Source organism: Pagrus pagrus, assembly GCF_965226575.1.
Source record: "Pagrus pagrus genome assembly, chromosome: 11".
Classification (NCBI taxonomy): domain Eukaryota; kingdom Metazoa; phylum Chordata; class Actinopteri; order Spariformes; family Sparidae; genus Pagrus; species Pagrus pagrus.
Genome location: NC_140195.1, coordinates 19690247 through 19708891, shown reverse-complemented (window position 1 = coordinate 19708891; position 18645 = coordinate 19690247). Strand labels below are relative to the sequence as shown.

Genomic DNA, 18645 nt, shown 5'->3' with positions numbered 1-18645 from the left:
CTGAGGATCATGAATGTTTGTACCAAATGTCAATCCTAAAGCCCAACCCATGCATCACTCAGCCGATATTATTGGCCAATCACAGAAATACTGGAGATTTATTGGCATTGGTGGTCCAATATTTTTGTATTAAAGAATTTCTGTTGCAGAATACAATGAGGAAAATGATGCTTAAGGTATATCTAAGTGTGATACAATATCCTGCCTTCTTTACTGCTTTCTTTCCTGTTTTTGTCAAGTGTTTGGTAATCACATTTCAGGGACCTTTGCAAATCAGCTGATATATAAATATCTGAATTTTACTCCCCAATATTGAAACTCAAGCAAGCCAAGCTGCCTGCCAATATCCTGCCACCTTTACATGTCTTTGTCACAAGTGTTTTGTACATCATATCTAAGGGGTCATTGCAAATCGCCCTCATCGGATTTGTTTTACTCCCTCACATCAGTATCAGCATTGCCCCAGAAATCATGTATCTATTGGGCTCTTTTCAATCCATTTCGCTTTGAAGTTTTCTCAAAAGACAAACGGACTGACTGTCAGATGGCCCAGCTAACAATCTCACCCCTAGAATCAAGTTGCGAGGATTGCTAAGAATACTGTCCAGCCTATGTGTGAGCATCTTACCAAACACTACACAACCGTTGACTTGTTGGGGACAAGCAGCTCTTGCACCCAGACCACAGACCACGGCTTGAACACATCAAGCTATTATAGTGCAAACAATGCTGTGAATAACTGATCAGACCTTCACATGCTCCCCCATTTCTTGGTTGTCACATGGTGGTGAGTGGGTGTAAAAGATGTTAAATAAACCTCAGTGGCCTTTAGGTTGCATCACCGGAAAACCGACATGTAAAGGTGGCAATTTTTAACAGATAAGAGTTGAAACACGCACACACATAAATAAAAGACACAGAGAGGTAAGAATACAGTGGGGTTTCAGGGAAAGTTTTAGAAAACATTTCAGCAGATAAAAACTTAGTTGAATGCAAATTAATGTAAAAAAAGGCATTTTCATGAGCCTATCTGAGGTTAGATAAAAAGATACAGGTGCACTCAACACTGACATGAGGCAGATTTATTAGTTTGACTGCTGATGTTTGATCTATGTATAACATAAGCCCCTGCTATTCATATAGCTCCATAATGGCCTGCTGCACGCCTGGTTGACAGCTCCATTACACCCTTCACTCCCCTTCTTGAGAGGCCAGACGCTACCATTTAAGCTACAAGCTTTCAAAACTGGAGTTAGATTTTTTTTTTTTTTTAGAAAATGTCAATGGAGGGTATCCTACTGTTAAAGCTGATGTGCCTTAATCACCTCAAATAAAACGAGTAAAAAATGTATAAAGCATGAGTCTAAAATAACAATCCTACATGAAATAAAGAACATTACCAAAAGCAGAAATAGAATTGATAATGGCGCTGCGAAACACTTTTACAGCGCTCGAAAACAATGGAAGATGGATGGTTAGTCATTAGCGGCCATTGTGAATCTTTCCAGTGAGTAATTTGTGGAAAGGCTTGTGCATTTTTAATATTCTTAAACTGAAGAGCCCTAAGAACACAAACTCCATAAAATAATAACAGGCATTTCACCTTAGCACTATCCGAACTTCTCAATTATTTACCACTAATGAATTGCCTCGGGCAATATTCTTCTTAAGTACAATATCAACCATCCCAGAGAGGCTGAATCAGCTCGCTCTAATACTTAATACATTTACTCAATTATGCTCACTGTCCCTAATATGAAAGAGACAAGGATGTACAAGCTTTCTTCTCCCTGCTGTTTCATATGCTCTGATTCAGCCTTCCTATCTCAAGAAATTCCTCGCATGCACAACAACTCCCATAATGATTAATTGATAAAACATTTTTCTAAAAAAAATAGTAATGACAAGGTTCTTGACTTGTCCTTTATTTTCTGTGGTGTGGGAGGATACAATAAAAGGATGTTTGCTGTTGTTGTGTTGTCTGGCCTCAGTACTACAGGCCAGTTGCCAGGCATCCACCAGACTTTGCACTTTGCAGCCTAACATGCCACCTAGAAATATGTCGTTGATGAGCCTTCAGGAGCCTGAGGGAGCCTCAGAGCAGAGTGTGGGGCATCACTACCACCAGGTAACCAACAGGTTGAAAAAGGATGGAAATGTGCGGGAGGAATATCGTATGGTACCAAGTAAGGAAGGGACACAATAAGTTGATCGTGGTAAATTTTCATTATTGGGATAATCGTGAATATCCTTACATGATTGAAATAAAAAAAGGCTGTCTAGCTCGCTGATGTACAGTCCTCAATTGGTTTCCTGATTTCCTGATTAATCCTTTATGTCCATCCGTTTGTGCAGGAAGATCTTAAGATTTATGATAACTTTCCAGTATGTTTTAGTGCCAAGAGTTTTAAGAATATTTTGATGATTATCTGGATCGAGAATCGCAATTATGTTGGACAGGGTACTCGAGACATTAAATTTGTATTATGTCCCATGCCTGGTACCAGTTCAAAAAGTAATGGAAGAAGTGACAAAGACTAATGAAGCCATCAAAAACAGATGTTATGAGTGCAACCCCACAGTTGCTTATATATTTTTGCAACAAAGTCTCAGTTGAGTGCAGAAAACTGTAGAATAACCTTCAGCATATAAGTCACCATTGACTAAAGTGAATGTAAATAGATTCAACCATCTGTTAGCTTCATCTATAGGGGACAACTTCCTATGGGGGGAAGTGTATCTATGTGTGTTTGTGTGCTTTAGTGAGCTTAGACACTGCTCATAGTCACTGTGTAACATCTGAAAGTGAAAACAATCCAGACAGGTATATAGGTACATATGCTTTACAGATATTTCACATGAGAAAGACAAGATATCACATTTGACAACGATTTCACAATTAGGCAAATGTGGTTATTTGAAATATCATATTTCACACATGAAAACACAACAAACAAAAGCTGTTTTTTTTTGTCAAGAGTTGATTAGTCAGTGTTGCGAGATCTTGGTTGATTATGCTCGTGTTTTCTGGTCGTGACCACCTATTCAGACCTTCTGGAAGGAAGTGGCATCAATCATTTAAAACATCTAGGGTTTTAGTAACAGTACCACATTCACAACCCTCCAAGTAAAGACTGCTGGCTTCTTTCTCAATATTGTGTCTTTTAGAGCAGATGACTTACTCTGTACTACTCAAAACAGGCCTGGGTGAAAAGCGACTAGAAAATTGGTGCATTTATTTACCAAATCAGGCAAATCCCTCATAAATATTGAACCGCTTGATATTTGTATTTTCAAATAGGCAAATTTACCATGATTTTCTGAATGTTGAATGAATAAGAGTTTTTAAAAGGAGAGAGTTGGTTAATTAAGATGATGATTTTCACATACTGGATTGTTTAGACATACTGTATAAACGTTAGTAACCACAGCTGATAGTCCTGCAATTCTGTCTCTCTCTCCGTTTTTTTTTTTTTTTTACATCCACCGTGCTTGAGCATGTGCAGCTGTTTATAAATGCGCATATTTTATATCCGCAGTCCACTCCAAGTAACAAACTGAGCATTGGGCTCTATTTATATGATCTAAATTGTTATCACCATTCGATCAGAAAGATGTCACAACCATGATCCCTCCACTGTGTAACAGAGCAGTTCAGGCCTGACAAGCTTTAGTCGATTCCACGCTATCCGGATATAATCATCAGTCTTTGGCTGTAACTACACCAGAGAGAAATTTAAGTGCAAAGGATCCTGTTCCTAGACAGCTGGTAGTTGTAAATTCCTATCAGGGAATAAAAAAACGGAGAGGGAGGGAGAGAGTTTGAAAGAAAACATATACTATTTTCATTTCAACTGCTTTAGGGATTAAGGCTCGGGGCTCTAGAAAAAAATGCATTAAAATAATCCACCATTTGCATGTTTTATCTCACAAAGGAGGCTCACATACACACACATACAACCAACCCCCACTCTCCCCCCCTCCCCCCCCTCCCTTCTTCTCCTCCGTCCCCTCCCCCATTCAGACACACACTCGTACGCACGTCACACATATACACACTGTCATCATTAAACACACACACACACACACACATATCGAGATCAACCTGCTGCCATCTGCTCTACGCGCTCTGTACAATCCTCGCAGAATACATTATTCACTACAATACATCACATCACATTCCCTCAATGTCATAGCCTTGTGCTGGAGAAGAGTGAGAGAGAGAATGGAGGAGAGCGGAGAGCAAAACAGCTATTGTACTCTGAGGAGAGAGGGAAACAGAGAGAGAGAGAGAGGGGAGAGATTTGGCCTGTTACATGGTACAGTGGGAGAGAAAATTAAAGACGGTTTGATTTGGCTTTTAGGTGAGACAAGGTTGTCAGCGAAAACTTGTTCCAGTTACAGCTACCAGGCTAGATTAAAAATCCCGACAAGGAGGTGAGTGTATGAAAGTGAAGGATAAGAGAGGCTGAGAAAGTGAGAGGAAGAAAGGGAGAGACACCTGGCATAACTGGCAGGAGAATATACCGTAGAACTTCTTGTCATACACCGCGGCATTTTTTTGTGTGGGCTCTTTTGGTTTCTTCTTTATTTCTGCGAGTGTTTTCAAGTGTTAAAGAAGGAGGCAGGTGTGATTTGATATTTTCGTAACGGTCAATGCAATGAACAGACCAAGACCAACAATGTGGAAGTCCATCGCTCAATGCTTTCCAACTTCCCTAACCATTCCAGAGGTTGTTCTTTTTAAAAAGGTGCTCTAATCTATTAATATTTTATACGAACAATGGATCAAAAGACTTTGAAAGGGTTCACTCACAGAGACAGGCCCACAGAGATTTAGACAGTATTCACACAGCGGCCATTTTCCTCTGACCTTACACTCAGGGTGGGAAGCTCAAATGCTGGGATTATGATATGTTGCCGGTTGCAAAACGTATAAGAGTAAGGAATCTGAAATATTGTTATCATTTGACCCCTTACTGATTGATCAGCAACTGTTCCCACCCTGACAGGAAAATGGCCACATGAATATGGTCAATGGAGCATTTTATCACCTTTCGGCTCCTTGTTTTGCAACTAAATTTTTTTGGTTCTCTCTCACCGCACTCATCAGCATTGTTTTCAGCCGCAGCATGCAGTTGATTTTACCAGTAAATGCTACCTAACACGGAGCTTAAAGGGGAGTGCGTATTGGATTTACATGTGTCAGGTAGATAGAATGATGACTCCCAACGGATGTTAATGATGCTCCATGGAGATGTGAACGGGCAGCTGTTTGCCAGAAAGTTCACCAAGCGGTCAAAGAATTAAATTATTCAGGTTTACAATTTCTCAAACAGGAGTTAAAATGCATTAATGTACATTAGAGTGAGTAATAACACATCTAGATGGTGTGTTTTAATTATTTTAGACATCAGTGGAGGTCTATGGCACATAGGAATTATCATATCAGGATTTGGCTCGGGGCAGTACTTGTTAGTCAGATAAATTCATCATTTTTTGTTTCTTTCATGGGAATTGTAGAAAATAAGAAAAATATACAACAACTACAGCCTCATCTTTTAAGTGTTATCGGTCGTTAATGTACGGCATGTCACTACGTGTTAATGTATTATTCACTTTGCTCTACTTACTGAATGAATTTAAATGAGAGAAATGCATTAAAAAAAAGAGCAGATTCTGCTTGCTTTGAACATGTCACACGCCCTGTCCCTGTTATTTCTCGTGTGCAAAGCATGATCATGTGTGTGTGTATGTGTGTGTGTGTGGGTGTGTGTGTGTGTGTGTCACCATTGTGCGGTGGTGGCAGAGCAGAGGGAGTGAACAGCTGGCAGGCCCACACTTGACTACGTATTGACCTGCTTTGCATTCACCTGTTATTCAGCCGAACCTAATGTTTCCACTTGGCTCTGCTGCAGCTGAGCTTCAATTAACCTCGCTGTGAGAGCAAGGCAAGCAAGACTTAAGTAATCTGTCAAAGTAGTTTGTCGAACTTTGCTAAGTGTCATTCCACCTAATCCTGGAAAAAAATTAATGGGTTTTTACTTACATTTTCACACTTTTTTGAAAAAAGAGCAGAGCGTTTTTGCCCAAAGAGGACTTCTTACAGCACCTGTAAATACAGCCTACATTCAAAACATCATTAACATACTATTTTTTACACTCTCAAGGTTCTCGACAGGGTGCAGGTGATCTCCTGACTGCAGATAATTAGCCTTTGAATGTGCCATTTGCCTGTCTAAACACACCATTTGAATGGGAGAAAGCGTTGCTGCATCAGATGCTTCCCTTCTCTCCACTCCACTCCTCCTCTTCGCCTCCTCTCCTCCCGTTTTTTTCCCACCCTCCACCACTCCCCCCCTCCACTTTTCGCAGATGCTCTCTCGGTTCTTGTCTGTGTTTGGGCTGCGACTGTGAGGGGTCACCGCCTGCCTTGTTCTCACACGAGGAGCACTGAGCCTGTGTGTGTTTGTATGTGTGTGTGTGTGTGTGAGCGAGAGAGACACGGCGCACACTTGTCTATGGATGATTATATGAATGAGTGTGTGTGCGCGCAAAAACGTAAAAAAAAAAAAAAAGAGGTGTTTAAGTGTGTGAATTTATCCAAATGTCTGTGCAGTTGAGCCTGAGTGCCTTTCCCACTGTGTGTGTTTCAAAGTGTTCGAGTGTGTATCTTTCTGTGTGTGTGTGTGTGTGTGTGTGTGTCTTGCTAGCTCAGTGCCAGGTCTCTCTAATGAGTCTGTCAGGCGCTGTTAGCGACGGCGTGCTCCCCTGGCTCAGCGCACTCCTACAGACACACTGTGATTAGCCGGGCCAACGGCACGCCACCGGGCCAGATTAAACACTCACCACGCCGCCAGGGAACACACACACACATTCACACACACACACACTCTGCACAGCACACATTACAGCAAGCGTTACACTGGCGAGCACAGGCACCACGCGCACACACAGACGTACTTAGACACACACAGCTTCATCATCATCGTGCCCATTAGTCTTCTCTGATACAGTAACACGTACTTGCCCTCCAGAGCCAGGTGTTGACGCCACTGGAATCGTAAATGGATGTGAAATAAAAACACAATACAGGCCACCTATGGCACCGGCAAAAAAATATTAATATTTCATCAATATGTCCGCCTTTATTGAATTCCTGACTGCCGCTAATTTTGAACATCACTCAGAATTAAGGCCAGCCCTTCTGGCTCCAGCAGCTTTCAACATCTTCATTAAAGCGACATGATTCACTAATTACAGGTAATTACCCTTTAATGAGCGGCCCAGATGAATGAGCAGATATGCAGAGGAGGGGCAGGCCCGAGGACACGTCGATTTTCAGTTCCTCATGGGCCAAGAGTGAGCGGACTGACTGGGTGTTAGAGCTGAGACATGGTGGGTTTAGTTAGAAAAGGCTGGCTTAACTGTCACTTAAACTTCTTTGAGACATACACCTGGTGTATGATCCAGGATACAGAACATGGGTCCATCTTTTTGGGTTGTCAGCCCTAAATATGAAGCAGTCTCCGACCGTCACGGCAGCATGAATGCTGGTCATTAAAAGCTCCCTTTCAAAAGTTTATCTGAGGCTCCAGCAGTCTGAGTTAGTCAAATCAAGTGGTTATCTTCCAGGTGCAGCCTTTTAAGTCCAAAATTCCCTCTTTGTGTTTCCTTGGAAGTTTCCTTGTTGGACAGATAGTAACATAAAGAGACTTACTCATGTCCCACATAGTCACTTCAGGTAAACTTCTGAATATATTTAAGGATTGTGGACCCCTTTCAACCCCTTTAACACTGAAACAGTTACAGCCACTAACACCTGCTTTTTGTCTTCAAGTGGAAGGGTATAATCTGCATCTTCATTCAGAATTTCATGTGATAACTGACACCTTACAGTCATATTAAAGCCTCTCTGGCTTCAAGACACATTACAAGTCATGCCCAGTATCCAACCATATAGATGACTTCTATAGGTAGCCTACAGTGATCTTCACCACAGTTGAGTAACCTGTAATGGACCTAGGTCAGAAAAGCTGTGATGACCCTTGACACCAACGACAAATGTGTGTTTTCCCTTGGTCACATTTACAAGAATCTTCACTGACACATAAAAGGTGAGATTTGTAACACACTTAAGGTGGTGCTGTGTTAAAGCAGGCAGCTCCTCTAACTGTGAAGGTGTAGGAGGCGCAGACTGTAAACTCAAAAGAGAGAGGCGTTTATTGTTGTCCCTCTCTCAGAAAACCAACACGTGAAAATGAGACTGATCTAACAACTTGCCAACATTTTACATTGAAGTTTCTTATCTCGGCCATGCAGAAGAAAGTCCCTACATGAAAACACATGAAGTGCACCAATTTTCCCCTCTTTCATATTCTTCTCCTCCCCCTCTCTTGCTGACTCTCGTGCCATATGGCCTATTTTTACCCCTCGGTGTGGCATCTCAGGGTTTTCCTTGTCACCACCACGTTTCCTGTCATCAGGTACGGTTGAACGGTGCACTTACTGAAAGGGCCCTGACACTGTCTGTCTAACTGTCTCTCGCTCAGATGTGGTCACAGATCTTTGTCTTCCTATCCAGGTTTGTTTAGCCTTTTACAGTTCATGAATTAAGAGATAGCATCCCTCTATATATAGTATGTTAGTAGAGTGTTATAGCCGTAAAATAATATCGCAATATCTTTAGCCCTTTATGCACAGATTATTTAATCACAAAGTAATATTTAAATGTAATTCTTTACTGATAAACAAGTTGAAAATCATGGCAATAACTTTTTGTCAATATATGGTAAAAAATGGCTTCCAAATATCAACCCACTGTATTGGGGACCATGCATGAGAGGGATAAGCCAGGGGTCGTCAATCGGACCCCACGGGGTCAGGCTGCATGACGATATATCTCAACATTTTGAAATCTCTTTATAAATAATAATCAATACTATGAATATAATGAAAAATTACATCAGTTTATTGTAAAACAGACTTTAAAACGAGGGAAAGACAATATATATTCAGTGTCATGATGTAACAATATCTCAAATTTAAGTCGATATATAGTCTCATAAAATGATATTATATGTTAAGTACATTAACATACTAAAGCGGAAATCATAAACCAAAGTATTAGAAAAACATTTCTTGGTTCACTGTCTCCTGTTTGTCTGCCTTTAATCCAGGCCCATGGGATTAGGATATTTACAGAAATAACCCTTTGTTTACAATTCACTAATCCAATCACCACGCTAAAGTTCATTCAATTTGTGCCCTGGCAGTGAACCCCCCTCCCCGCCCTGCTCCTCCACCCCTTACCCTCCTCCTCTAAAGCATATTTATCATGATGCCATATGCCCCGACACAACACTGCGTCTTTTCTCTCGCTGAAATGTGCAGAATGTGATATACAGTAGTGTGTGGCACAATGGAGTAATTGTGTTTTGTCCCTATAGTGAAAGTATGTGAAGAGGAGAAATATCAGTGCAGGATGTGTGCTTTACCAGCCTCATAAGACGATGCAGTTGTGAGTGAGGCGAGCTATCAATGAGCAACTTGATTTCTAGGATGTAACTGTGTTGCCTGACCTCTATTACAGCATGCTTTGGTAGCTGTTCTAAGCTTTTTAATGTCAAGCCGTATCATATTTTCTTACTACAATATACTTTAATAACCTTTCTCTCTGCAGGGCAAAACAGTATATTAGGCCTATATATATTTCAAACTATCCCAAAATCAGTTCCAGATGTGTGTGAGAGGCTAAAATTCTTTTATGAAAGACAAATATACGTTTGGACTTGAGATGATAAACAATGAAATGCCAATAGACTGCATGAAGTTAGCTGTCCTCTTTGTGCTGCACCTCTCCTCTAGCGTGACGCACAGTGCCTCTTTTGTTCTGCCAGTCATTGCTTATGTTACTGTAGAGCACTAATGCACACAGATCGATAGCATACTTTCCATTTCAACACATTGAGCTGATGTACGGACACGCAGTTGGAATTGATCCCGTCCTGTCAACACAAAGTTTTAGCTTTGTATGTCTTTTTTCCCTGCTGCAAAATAAATGGTGTTTTAAAAGAAAAAAAAGCTGTTTTCACAGCGTGTCCACAGTCTCGAAGCCCCTTTGTAACTTGACATCTCTGTTTTACACGTTGAATAACTGCATTGCTGATGATGATGTAAGGCGAGGTGGGTGGGAGACGGTGCAAAGGAGGCAACACATCAATATCAAAACAGAACATCTGGCCCATTCACATGAATCAAATCTTAAAAACGATCCGTCACTTCCAAATGCCTTCTCGTGCACATTGTAGACCGTTTATGATGAGGGTGGGAAGAGAAACTGGCTCAACTAAAACTATTGTGAATAAGTTGTAAAGTCACAACTGCCATAAAACATGTTAATACACCAATAAAACGACCGGTCTGAAATGTAAAGAAATAAAAAAAACAAAAACAAACGCATGTCGTCTGTTGGTCTAGAACAAACAAACCCAGCAAAATCAATTTCCTCCCCCACAGGATGTCCACAGCATGCAAGTGGGTTTTTACGACCATGGCTGAAAGGTGCAAAAACACCATGCATGTTTCAAGTAAGCAAAAGTATCAATCTGTAGTTTTAACAAGCTCGCAGTACAAGGTGCACACAGTCTGAATATGGTCTGAAACCTTTAACAGCATCAGGGCTGAAAACAGGAACTGGCTGGTCTCACTCAAATAGGTCATTGTGTGCAATATACTGTATGACTGATGACTGATTTAAGGGACTGTTTAAAATGTTAATCTTGAGCTTTTTATTTTTGTTTTGTTTCTGCAAACAGTTTCATTTGCCGAACACAAAAAACACAAATGTTTGCCGTTCTCTTTCTGTTTCTCCTGGAGTTAGAGTTAAAAAAGTCAAAGCATGTCATAAACAATTAAATCGGTCTCTTAACACCTCTGATCCTTCCTCTAAACGCCTCTTTGAGCCTGAAAAACAACAGCAGGAAGAATCAGAATATGACTTTCCCCCCCCGGCTATAAATCATATAGTGGTCTTCTAAAATGATACATTGTAGGAGGAAACTCTTTAAATTTTTTGAAGCTCTCAGCCCACACAATACAGTAGGTGCTTCTGAGACCAAGATAAAATGTTTTTTAGTGATAACAATAAAACAGCTCTTCTTGGTTCGATGAACCAAACCATCAGCTTCAGAAAGGCAGCGATGGAAAGAGAGAAACAGAGAGAGGAAGAGCACTAATCTCATTACCTTCTCTTCCTGGCATGAGAGAATATTCATCTCTCTGTGGCAACTGGCAGGAGGGTAAAAAAAAAAAAAAAAAAAAAAAAAAATTCAATCGCACATCCCACCATTTCATTTTCCATGTAATTAAATCAGTTAAATGTTATAAAAACATGTAAACTCCGTCAATGACTTTGAGCCATTTGCATTTTTAATCAGGCCAGATTAATTCTAATAAGCGAGCTGGGCTAAGGCGATGACAGAGCAGGCCTATTGTGTGTCTGTCACACTCATTTAATTCTGTCATTATGTCCCATATCCTATTATGGTAATTGGCTTTTTATTCTCAATCAACAACCAGCCAAGGCTATTAAGTAATAATCTCTGACTACTGCACTTTTAACCTGAAACGTGTTCGAAGTTTGCCACCTTAACAACAACAATCGGCTGATAAAAGATGGGAAAATGCACAAACAGTGCAATGCATTGTCTTATTCCACCCAGCCACTTGCTCCAAATGAAAAATGACTGTCAAGAAGCTGCATGTTGACACTTGGCATAGGGCGTAAAAGCAAACACATTAGATGGAGGAAATGGGAATCACCATCTTCCCCCTGCAAGGTAACTAAGCAGAGAAGACAAATGTGTCTGATGTGTTCAGCCATTTCCTCTGCTCCCTCTCGGGGGAGTCACTCGAAAACGAAATCTGTGAAGAAACCGGCCCTGCTGTTTAATTGAAAGACGCTGCGGCAAACAAATAGGAGAAGGGCGAACGGTTTACCTCCAGGGAGACATGCAGCAAGTCTCTGACAAAGGGATAATGATAGTGTAAGGGAAACTATGTAATCGTAACCATGCACAGAGCTGCACAACTACAATTTATCAGAAAGGTTAAATAATTAGAGATTGTTTTAGGTTATACTGACATTTTGAGGAGGAGCAGCCATCAGGGCTGTATGTTGCCTCCTGAGTTAAACCTCAATGGATGGCTGCAGTTGAGTAACTTTATCAGTTTTTCAAAACAAGAATATGATCAATAAACTGGTAACTTGTAACTGGATCTGCACCTCACAACACTTAACAGCAAAGTAGTACATCTAAATAAAGTTTAAAGGTCCACTATGTAGTTTTGAGGAAGAAACTTTCATCAAAAGAGAAAAATCTTCATTGACTGATTGATTCACTTTGGAGGACGGCTTTTTTTATTCAGTTTAAAAAAATCATATTTTTGTTTGTATTATTACCTCATTAATATTGAAAATATTACATTTCTGAGTTTTACTTTTTTGAAAACTACATAGCGCACTTTTAGGGTTTGTGCAGTAAGCTAACAGCTAACTTTAATATAGGTTGATGGCACTGTTTTCCGTTACCATCTTTAGTCATCTCTTTCATCATTGAAGGTCTGAGTGGTTCTTTCGCTCCACCCAGTGAGGTTTAAATGAACCACACATCATCTCTGCTGCCGACAATAACAATGTCTGCACAAATAAAACTACACTCTGCACATCTATTCCTGGACTGTGTATCTATTGTCATGATATAATTTGTTCTATTATCACGTAAGGTCGCAACGAGCCAAAAAAGGCAGAAACATTTTCTACATCGTAATGCCTCCTCGCACTTCAGCACACACCAGTTGTGCCCCCAGATTGCTGCCTCAGCAGCATCGGCAGAAAGGGGCACTCACATGCAATGTGTGTGTGTGCGTGTGTGCGTGTGTGCGTGTGTGTGTGTGTGTGTGTGTGTGTGTGGTTCTACAGAAAATGCCAACAAGTCACATCACTAGTCACTATGCACGAACTGTGGTGTCAAACATGTGGTCAGGGACATTTTCAGCGCAGTCACAGAGGAATTTCTTTGAAATAGTCAAACAGAAAAATATACTTGAGCTTTTACAGCAATTGTTAAGTTTTTCTCAAAAGAGAATAGGAAGTGGACGGTTAATACTGGTAGAAATAGATTAATCCCACTCGTTTTTAAAGATGTTTCAGTTTGAAAATGATTCATAATCTTATTCAACATGATCTAAGACTTGAATTAGTTTTGTGGAATGGTTACCACCCACTTCAAGAGCATGATTGCCAGTCTTTCACTGATGCATTATCAAAGTCAGTCTAGCTTTACTTTATAACACACTCAATTAAAAAAAATAACAGAAGACATCTTTTCATTTATGTCTTTATAGGTTTAAGAACGTAAATATAATCAGACACAAAATAATACGGTTAAACTATCATTTTTATCTCTCGTTTACTGTAAATCCCTTTTGTTCAAGTTTGCTTTGGTTTTTAAATACCCTACTCCCTCCTCTCAATTATAAACAGTAGTATTTGTCATTCACTTTTCATTTTATACCCAAGGAGATATTTCTCCGTTATTGTCTGCGCTCTGTTGATTTTATATGTAATTAAAATGAACTGAGAGGCTTGTAGGACTAAAAAAAAGGAATTACACAACATACTCATCCATACAATATAAAACAGTCAGTCCTTTTGTCAGAAGCCAGTACAATAATGGAAAAAAAATGTCATCCATTCAATAGCTCAAACTGCACTGTAAACAATGTCAGGAAAGCGGTGGGGGCTGGGAGGGCTTTGTTTCAACAGAAGCCACCCTGATGCAATTGACGGTTGGACCTTTAATGTTTGCAGTTTCTTACTGGCTGCTGCTCTCCTCTCAACAAAACGCTCCAGCAGTCATTTCACTCATATTCTCAACTCTAAAATTAGCCGTTGAGTGCGGCAAGCTGTCAGTGCCGATTCAGTTGGACAGGTACAGCTAGAATGTATTAATTTTTCTCATATAGGACAAAAGTGCTTTTCCAGGTTTCAGTACCCCCCACTTTGCCTATATCCCCGTGCATTAGTGCCCTTTTAAGAAGCAGCTAGAAGAGATTTTCTCCAGCCACAAAAGACAGATGCAGGAAAAGCAAACTGAGCGCGGCTTCTCTAACAGTTCAATAACATGTGTTGAAAGCCGCAGTTTCTCAACTCTCACTCACTAATGTTATGAGTAAGTCAGATGTCTATCCACAGCACGCAGCCGTTTCACACTCTCACAAGCCAATTTCACTTTTAGCACTCTAAAGACAAGATTTAATAAACCTTTTCATTTCACAGTCAGACCTTATGAAAGCGCCGTATGGCCTCACAATTTACATTTTACTCACTATTTATCTGTAAAGAGGACTTAATAAGTTCCCTCTTGAGTACACACAAGGTGAGCGTTACTATGGGGACGCAGAGTGCTCCGCTGTGCTCTGTGGCACCGGGGCCTGCTCCATTGTGGCGACAGACAACAGCTGTCTTTACCTTTGGCAGGCAAACAGGCTCATTAAGGGCGGCCATGTTTGTTTTTGTGCCCGATACCTAGCCCTAAGCAAACACAGCCATATCTCCACTCCACAGCCCTTGCAGCCTCAACATTTCCTTCCCTATTGTGGAGGGAGGCCCTGGCACATTGAGCCTGCTGTACATTTTTTTTTTTCCCTGCGAGTTCTGGCTGAGCTGCCAGTGGCTCTCAAAGAATGCGTGCTTAATTGAGAAATTTAGTCTTGGTTAGAAGCTGATGAAATGCTGAAATGCAGCTAGCACGGCGCTGAGTTGCTATGAATATCGTGCATGTGTTATATACATAATGTATGTCATTATACTGGCCGATATCACGTCTTGTGGTATGTCACAAGAAAGCCCTCTTTGTTTGTTGTGCTGTGGACGTGATAAAGGCGTCATTATTTGGTCGGCTCACAGCTAACAGTAAAATCTGCAGTGAAAGGTTTCATTCGCATATTTTCTCCTCTCTCAGCACTGTCTGCGGCTTGAGTGACAAGGCAGGTTGAATTCATAACGCTTTGACAAAAATTCCATTTAAGAGGGAAAATGGCATTGAATGTCATTCCATTACTGCAGACGGCAAACATGGGAACACTTTAACCCAGAAGGCATTCACATTAACTTATACAAAACAGCAGAAACACTATTTTTTGGGCCCTCCTTTAATATATGGAGTATTTTCAGCCGTAGCATTTCAAGAGTAGTCTTCCAAAATGTACTCACTTATTTGATTTCATCTCTTTTCACCATTTGTCAAGCCCAAAGTCACAATGCATTTTGAAATGAGTTCTTAATGTGGAGTAATGAGGCTGTCATGGCGAAGCAGTCTCTGCTTGTTTGAATTTGACTCATGTCGTAGATTCAATTAAATCAGCTGAAGTCAAGCTGGCCCCAGGCCAGATCGGTAATGGGTGACCTCATTCAAACAATGCACTGACATATTGAAACAATAAGAGGAAGGGCCTTGAGTCAGTTGCAAAAGCAAACTCCGCTCGAAAGCGATAAGGTAGAAAAATTACAGTGAAGTCACCAAGGTGTCTGAAAGATTTGTGTAGTCATGTGTCTTCTCGGGTGCTCGAGTAGGTTTCTCTTTTTTAATCCGTTTGGTTTCAAAGTTGTTGCTTGTGTAAAACCTCACAGACAGGCTGACTGCGTGTGTGTGTCTGTTTATCATTAAAACCACAGATCAAATGTAATGCAATAGTACTCAAGATGTAACAAATGCAAACATGGAAAAACAATCTTTTACTGTTAAAAAGATAAACATCCCTATTGCCAATACACTAGACCACATATGCTCTGTGAACTCTGACTCCCACTTCCTTCGCCTGTAATAATTGAAAACAAAAACTGCTCGAGCTTTACAGATAAAGACTACCTTGCAGATTTTAAACACAGCTGGCCCGTTTCTTCTGTTGGAGGTTTATTTGTCCTCAGAAGTCTAAACTGATTTATTTGGATGTTGAAATGCCTGGAATCTAAATCATGACACAAACACTCCCAAGGCTATGTAAACAAGCTTTCTAGTTCCAGTCTACAGCCACGCTTTCTGAGCAATAACTTGAGTGCCAAGGGCAAAAGCACTTCTCACTTTTGGACGGGTCTCCACTGTCACACAGTTATTAAGAGAGGGCGCTCCACAGTTTAGAGAAAAGGGAGAAGGTATTGCTAAAAGGCGTATTCTGACTCCCCTGTCAATGTTCAATCAATTACACTACTTATTTCAAGGTACATCTATAATTTATTATGTGCGAGTTTACAGTTTGGAAAGTCAGAAACGTCCTGAGTGCTTTGTAGAATAAACAGAAACACGGTAAGAGAGACAAAACGGAACATCTTGCTTTACTCACTCTTGTTTCTCTATTCACCAGGGCAATAGCAGTTACAGTAAACAGATAAGAGGGTGCACACACACATACACACACACACACACACACACACACACACACATGCGGGTACACACTAACTAGTAACTGCATCTCATTAGGCGGCATTCCCTCTGGCCCTTATTCCATTAGAAATTAAAACTCGGGACAATTAGTGGCAAATTGGTCTCAGCTCAAGGCTCCGAGATGACTTAATTACAGGCTCATCTGAAAACTGTGCGATGGTTCTGTGCTGGAGCACATAGCGAATACCTGGATTAAGGGTCAGTCACAACGAAGTTCAACAGATGGAAAATTAACAGCCGGAAAAACTAGTACTGTATACCAGAAAAATACAAATGAAGTCATCCCAACGACAGAAAGGGTTTAATGAAGAGAAGGCTCGGAGGTGTTGCTTTTACTTTGTTTCAAAGGTCCCACATTGTAGAAAGTGACACTCCCATGTCTTTTTGATTATAAAGCAAGTCTAGGTCTAGGTGCTATTTGAGTACTGTGAGAGTATCAAAACGCTCAATCCACGTAAAAATGAAAGCTTCAAATGAGCTGTCAGGACTTCTGTAAGCTTGTGAGGTCACAACTATACAGCCACCGCCCTCAGCCACGCCCCTAGCACGACCGTGGTTGCTAAAACACCGACAGAGCTGACATGGAAACACAGTGGGCGATGCATGCTCAGGCCTGTGAGAGCCGATCAATCAGAGCAATGTGGGCATTTTGGGAGGGGGTGCTTAAAGAGACAGGCACTAAAACGGAGTGTTTAGATAGAGGGTGAATAGAGGTGCTGCAGCAATGGACAGTGTGAGAGAAATAATGTGTTTTTCGAACATTAAAGCATGTAAACATTTTTAGTGGACATCCAAAACAAAAATATGTACCTGAAAATAAGCATAATATGTGATCTTTAAATGTTGAGAAATTAAAAAGCTACATGCAAGATGTTAGGGCAGCACTCTACCATCATCTTTACCACAGGACAAACAAACGGGATGAAAGAGGCAAAAGGTCAAATGTTGGTGGGTTCAGATTGCTCTGAACAGAGCCCTCGTTTCCTTGTTTATAAGACTGCTTGTTACTTCACTCTTAAGTTTTAGTCTGTCACTTCCTACAGATGGAGGGGTGTTCACATCTGATAAGAGTTTTACTTGTGAGACATATTCCAAATCTATTTGAACTACACTATTTTATAGCGCAGACCCACGTACTCATTTAAGCTGACAGTACAGGTGTATTTTCACATAAAACATTTTGTAGTGCAGCTTTGATTTAGCAGTCAAACCTGAATGAAGTATCTTAGCCTCCATGGACACACAGAGCACAGAATGGAAGGTAATTCATCAAAATCCTGAAGGAACACATATAGCTAACTTATTTTTTATCTGCCTTATCACTCTGCTTATGACAAGGACACAAAGAACATTTTTCTGTAATTGAACCAACTCCAGTTTATGTAACGACTGACCGTTCTGCCCTTCAAGCCAGAGAGAGAGAGAGAGAGAGAGACAGAGAGAGCGATTTGATCGCTCCATGTACTCGCCCATGTCACGTGACACCATGTCCCATTATATTGTGATGTTGTCATAGGAGGAAAGGAAATGAAATGCCTTTCGGCTGTATGGCAAGTGTGTGTGTGTGTGTGTGTGTGTGTGTGTGTGTGTGCATGTGTGGCTGGATGGCGGGGGAGTCAGAGGTGTAAAAGTGAGCCAGTGTGTTTGTGGTTCAAAATTAGTTTGAAAGTCGTGTTGTTGTAATTGGGAAACTTTGCATTCTTTGCATGATGTCTGGTCTTCAACATCAACAAAAATGATCAAATATTACATCAAATATTACAATTAATGACAAAACTGTGCAACTCCAAAGCATTAAACTCTATGCGTAAGGCCAACATTAAATTAGCATGCAGACCAGCACTTTTTTGTGGATTTAGTGATTTTTTTTAGTGGATTCATGTGGATTACTCAACATGTCCTAATCCCTAATGACTGAAGGGTTGAATGCTAATGACTCCCAAAATGACATACAGGATATCGTTGACCGTCGGACCTTTGTTGTCACTTTGTTTTGCTAACACTGCAAAACGGTCACAATTTGGTCAAGTTTAGGACCCAAAACTACTAGTTTAACTTTAGTACGCTACTTAATGGTCCACTTTGTGAGAACGTTGATTATTGAGACTCATTCTGAATATGTCAAATACTCACTCTTTGG

General features: G+C 40.6%; 1 protein-coding gene across 2 annotated transcripts in view; it reads right to left on the bottom strand.

The window, feature by feature from the left end:
* Nucleotides 1–18645, bottom strand: part of LOC311265090 (TOX high mobility group box family member 2-like) — an 86157-nt gene that overhangs the window by 55840 nt on the left and 11672 nt on the right. The window lies entirely within an intron of this gene.